General features: G+C 47.2%; 1 pseudogene; it reads left to right on the forward strand.

Annotated features, from left to right (window-relative positions):
* Positions 1–4,131: 4,131 nt before the first annotated feature.
* LOC116911731 lies at positions 4,132–4,611 on the forward strand (annotated as a pseudogene).
* Positions 4,612–6,000: the final 1,389 nt, after the last annotated feature.

Below are 6,000 nucleotides of genomic sequence, written 5' to 3' on the forward strand. Positions count from 1 at the left end.
ACTGTGTGAACTGGGTGTGAAATGACTGAGGAGGTGGGGAGTCCAGTGTCATTCTTACTGAGTGTGAGGCCACTGTGGGCTACAAGATCCTATCTCAAATCAAAGCTAGCCATTAGCTAGCTAACCAGCTACATAACAAACACAGGCCTTTACCGCACCCTGTTTTCTAAATCATTGCAGAGTCTGGGTATGGAGACGGATGCTCGAGACTGGACCGTCTAATGCCGTTCACTCCAGGAGTCTGACATTTGTCAGTGTAGGCCAACCCCACTGTGAGCAGTGCCGGAGCAGTCATGAGCAGGGAGAGCCAGGCATGAGGGAGGCCATCACTCGAAGACACTGGTCAGTGACAATGGCCTTGATGTCCCAGCTAACTGAAGCCGGAAAGGACAGATGGAGACAAACCAGGTTCAGTGTCCCCACGAGAAAATCTATTAGGTTGCGTCCAAGCCCAAGATGCCATGATTTTACCCTCTATACCCAGTGCTCATTGAGGGTATAGGCTTGCTTCCTCCTTCCTTCCTTCCTTCCTTCCTTCCTTCCTTCCTTCCTTCCTTCCTTCCTTCCTTCTTTCCCCCTCCCTTCTTCTTTTAGGTTTTTAGTTTGTTTATTTTTGTTTTGTTTTGAGTAGTTCTGGCTGTCTTGGAACTCACTCTGTAGACCAAGCTAGCTTTGATCTGCCTGTAGATCTGCCTGCCTCTGCCTCCCGAGTGCTGGGATTAAAAATGTGTATCACTTTTATGAAAAATTATATATATATAATATGCCAAATATATATATATATATATATATATATATATATATATATATCCCCAGGGCCCTGGTTGCATTTTCTAACTGGAAATCACAAACAGGAAACTCTTCCTAACATTAGCCCTAGCTGGGTGCCAGCCTGTGTCACTTCTTCAGGCCACCTGCCGGACAGAACAGGAAACAGTCTGGAAGTGAAGCAGCAGAGGTCAGGAAGGAGGGACTTGGGCTGTGCACCTTTCCACCACCACACAGAAAGGAGGCAGCTGGTGCGGAGGCACAACGGATACAGAGGGCCTGGTGCAGGACCTACCCAATTCTAGCTGCATTGGTCAGCACCCATGGGAACAGAACCTGTGTGCCAGCCAATCAGGTATTGGGAATAAGGGACTTAGTACAAGAATGAGGTGGTACACACTGAGTGAAGCCAGGGATAGAGTTCTGAAAGAAGCGGTGAAGAATCATAAACACCTCGTGTCACCATGCCCAGCCCGGCCTGGGTCAGCACTGACCAACAGCAAGGCAGGGCAGGCTGCTCTCATGGCCTCCTTGGGAGGGATGAGCACTGCTGCCTCTAAGCAGTTGCTGGAGGGGCTGTGGGTCACTGTTGGTAAAGACGTGTCTCTCAGCACCTCCGTCCTAATGAGGCAAGCCACCGGGGCCTGGCTTCCCACCGTTTCCCTCATCGTCGGACGGCTGCGACCGCAGCCTCACATTTCATGCAGTTCCACACAAGCGAGTCCAACACAACTAAGGGGACGGAGAACACCCCCGATGCTCATCAAGGGAAGAGGCCATCTTGGGTGGCAGAACTCTGGGTTGGTTGAACTTCTAGAACTGGGCAGTGGGGAGAAGGGGAAACAGACAGATGGACAGACAGACAACTTCTGGGACGTTCTGGAAGCTCAGAGAATGAAGGGTTGGTGAGAAAAAAAAAATCACGGGACAGTCGGGACATGGAACGTGGCGTGGCAAGACGTCTTTCCTCGTGCCTATGTTTGCCTCATTCTGTTTTGTTTCTTTTTCTCTTGCTTTTCCTTTTCTGTTAAGACAATGTCTCGTTGTGTAGCCTAGGCTGACCTCTAGTTTACAGCAATTCTCCCACCTCAGCCTCCCGAGTACTGGGATTTACAGAAGCGAGCCACCACACGCCGCTCACCAGCGTACTCCTCCTTTTCTCTGGGTAGTGCCTCATCCTTCCAGAGTCTCCAGCAGCCGCTCTCCCTGGTCAAATTCATACAGCTACTTGACGAAAAGAAAAGTGCTTTCCCACAAGCTTTACCAAGAAAAAAATCCTTGACTTTTCTTTCCTTTGTCACTGACGCTTGGCTGAACTCCCAGGCCGCTCTGTGTCAGGTGAGCGAGGGAGCTTCTGTTATGGTCATCATGGCTGTCCTTCCTACACACCTCAGAAAGAAGGGGACCAGGGAACCTTGATCAGCAGCCATCACAGTCCCGGGCCATAAATTACAACTGAGGCTGCACCTTCACAGATGGCCTTCCATGGCCTCTCAAGGTGCCAAACCAGCTGCTCTTCATGACCTCTTCATGTCTCCAAAGCCAGCACTACCTGGGTGACTCTTGGGCATTCCCAAGTAGCACTAGGTGAAACCTTGGCTATCTCTGGAACACAGCCTCCTAGTGCTCTCTCATCTGAAGGCTACTAGCAGAATACTGACTACAGGCAGCTATGATGAGGTCAGTTCCCTAGAAAACACTCTTGGAAACTGAGTATGGGAAGTGTTAGGCATGGGATACACACAAAGGAGCAGAGGGACGGGGAAGAGATTGGGTGTCAGTCAGAGCCAACAAGAATCTCAGGTGAGTCTCACAGAACAGCTCTTTGGAAGTGTCTCACCTGAGACCAGCATGTTGAATCTGGTAAATCCTCGTCGGAGAGAGACTGCACACACTTTACATATGGAGATGACTTCCGGGTATTTCACCTGTGAGTGTCAGCAGTCAATACCTCCAAACAGGTGCAGGAATGAAGCCTTCAGTGTTGAAGAAGGAGGCACGGCATGGCAGTACACCCTGCCACCACCCTGCCACCACGGGAAGATGAATGAGTCTCCATACCGAATATATAGAATGAATCCATACCGAATATATAGAATGAATGAGCCCAAAGATAAAATTGTAAGCTGGCCAAGTGCCAGGGATTCCCAAATGTTTACCAGAGGATTCTTTAGCCTTAGCTTGGTTGGAAGTTGGTCCAGGATTTGACAGAGCTGTCAATATGGATAAGGAGAAATGGAGTTAGGTTCTGGGTACCCTGGTCTACCATCAGAGCCACACAGAAGACAGAAGACAGATTCCGGGGCCGTGGTTTAGGGATTTACTACTTGAGGGTCTGAGGCAAAACCTTGAAAGTCTGTTTTGTTTTGTTTTTTTTTTGGTTCTTTTTTTTTTTTTTCCCGGAGCTGGGGACCGAACCCAGGGCCTTGCGCTTCCTAGGCAAGCGCTCTACCACTGAGCTAAATCCCCAACCCCGAAAGTCTGTTTTGGTATCTGGATTTAAGTGGTTCCATTCGTGAGCAATCTCTAGCCTATGACGTCTATCTAGTGACCAAAACGGCAGACTTTTCTGCAGACTGTCCAACAATCTGATTAAATAGTGTCGCCACCAGGCGTGTAGCACTCAAATGTAATCACAGAACTTAGGAGGCTGAGGCAGGAGGATCCTGAGTTTGAGGTTCACTCCTAAGTTACTACTATTTAAAGTTTTACCAATAACTGAACATTAATAAACATTATATATTAACATTTATATATAATAATTCTACATATAATTATTATATATAATATATATATCCCCTGAAAGTAATTCCCACAGTGGAAGGAGTGCTGCTACCTGAGATATTCAAATCATGGTTTCCAGGGACAGTTTCAGCATCCTTGGTGCATGGTGAGAAAGAGTCTCACTATGTAGCCTAGGCTGGCCTCAAACTTGAAATCTACCTACATAGCCTGCAGAGTGCTACAATTATAAGAACGCACTGTTTTGCCTGGCTAGCTTGGTATTTACTGACCATGAAAGTTATTTATGGTTTTAAATTCTCTTTATGTGTATGGCTATTCTGCCTTCATGGATGCCTGAGTACCGTCTGCATTTGGTACCCACAGATGCCAGAAGAGGGCACTGCGTTTCCTGGGCTGGAATCACAGAGGGCTGTGAGCGGCCACGTGTGTGTTGGGAACTGAACCTGGGGACCTCTGGAAGAGCAGCCAATGCTCTTAACTGCTGAGCGGTCTCTCCAAAAAGGAAATCAGCAGAGAGCCACTGGGGGATGGGGTTTAGAACACAGACTCTAGATAAGCCATCCAAGTCCTAGCCCAGCTTCCACAGGAAGCCTACACACCACCGCCTGTGCGGCCGCCATGTGTTTAGTGATCCCTGAGAAGTTCCAGCACATCCTGCGAGTCCTCAACACCAACATCGATGGGCGGCGGAAAATAGCCTTCGCCATCACTGCCATTAGGGGTGTGGGGCAGAGACATGCTCATGTGGTGTTGAGGAAAGCGGGCATTGACCTCACTGAGAGGGCTGGGGAGCTCACAGAGGATGAGGTGGAACATGTGATCACCATCATGGAGAACCCACGACAGTACAAGATCCCACAGAAGGATGTGAAGGATGGAACGTACAGCCAGGTTCTGGCCAACGGTCTAGACAACAAGCTGCGTGAGGACCTGGAGTGGCTGAGGAAAGTCTGAGCCCGTAAGGGGCGGTGCCACTTTTGGGGCCTTTGTGTCCACAGTCAGCACACCAAGACCACTGGCCGCAGGGGCCGTACTGTGGGTGTATCCAAGAAGAAATGAGTCTTTGGGCCTTTGCTGTTAATAAATAGTTTATATACCTGTGGGGGGAAAAAAATCCTAGCCCATCACTTACCACATGGCCCAGAAAAAGTACTCACTTGCCTACATCTCCAGTTCCTCTGTAAACTGAGGGTGCTGGTGTACAGTCAAGGTCAAGTGTAAGAGGTACTCGAGTTAAAACTTTCAAAGTTACAGCCATGCCAAGCACATACTAAACCCTGTATACATTCTGTGGGTTGATTTGTGATTGCTGTAAAAACTCCTCTCAAACTTAACAGCCTAAAATGTGATGCTCTCTTGGTTCTTTTGTTCTACACCACTTTCTATTAACTGTGTCCCAAGGCTGCTGGAAGGTCCAAAGGGTCCTCATGGGCAAGGGTGACGCTTGTGGCTGGTCATCAGATATGTGCTCAGCCGAGTGTCCATCTAGTTGAGGCCTCTTTGTAGAACTCCTATGTGGCTGCAGGCTTCCTCATGTGGTGATTGGATCTCATTGAGAGTCTCCTAAGACTGCATATGGTTCATCCTTGTAAGTTACCTCCGGCCACTTCCATTATCTTCTACTGAAGCAAACAAGCTTCAGGCCCAGCCCAGATAAGACTGGGGTAGAAGTATGCCCTACCTTCTATTGACAGAGGCGGTAGAGCCAATCTGTCTGTCTGTCTGCAATCTATAACAACTTAATATTACTTTTGTAAAAGTGTATGTTGGGGTGGGTCTACATGAATAAAATATTTGATAAAATCCATACTGTTAACTGAATAAAATCTATACTGTTAACTGAATAAATAATGCATCTATAACAAGAAAAGTAAGTAACTTTTCTTCCTGTCTTCTTGGCCTGTTGTTTTGTTTGCTTGTTTATTTTGTAGGTAAAGTACCCTGATTAGTCCTGGATGTCATAGAACTCACTACATAGACCAGACTGGTCTTGAACTTGCAATGATCCTCCTGTCTCTGTCTCCTGAGAGTCCATGCTTAGCCTAGTAATTCTCTTATTTTGAAAGATTACATGAAGATTTAAAAAATTAATATGAGCCAATACTGTGATAGCTTTATCAAAAAAAATAAATAAAAGAAAGGAAGGAAGGAAGGAAGAAAGAAAGAACAGACTTTGGTCAAATTACATACATTAACAAAGTTGTGGGTCTAAGGAGATGGTTTAGTGGCCAAGAGTACTTCCTGTTCTTACAGAAGACCCAGGTTTGGTTCCCAGTAGAGCCACATATAACTCTGGCTCAGGGGGATCTGATGCCCTCTTCGGGGCTCCCTATGCATGTGGTGCACATAAACTCATGCAGGTGCACACACACATGTATGCAAGTGCATGAACATGCAAATATAATAAAGACATGAACCTAAGGAGAGAAGACGCTGTAGTCTAGATCAAGAAGGAAGAAGGAAGAAAACACTAACAGTCCCGTGGCT

This window comes from Rattus rattus, chromosome 10 (assembly GCF_011064425.1).
Source record: "Rattus rattus isolate New Zealand chromosome 10, Rrattus_CSIRO_v1, whole genome shotgun sequence".
Taxonomy (NCBI): domain Eukaryota; kingdom Metazoa; phylum Chordata; class Mammalia; order Rodentia; family Muridae; genus Rattus; species Rattus rattus.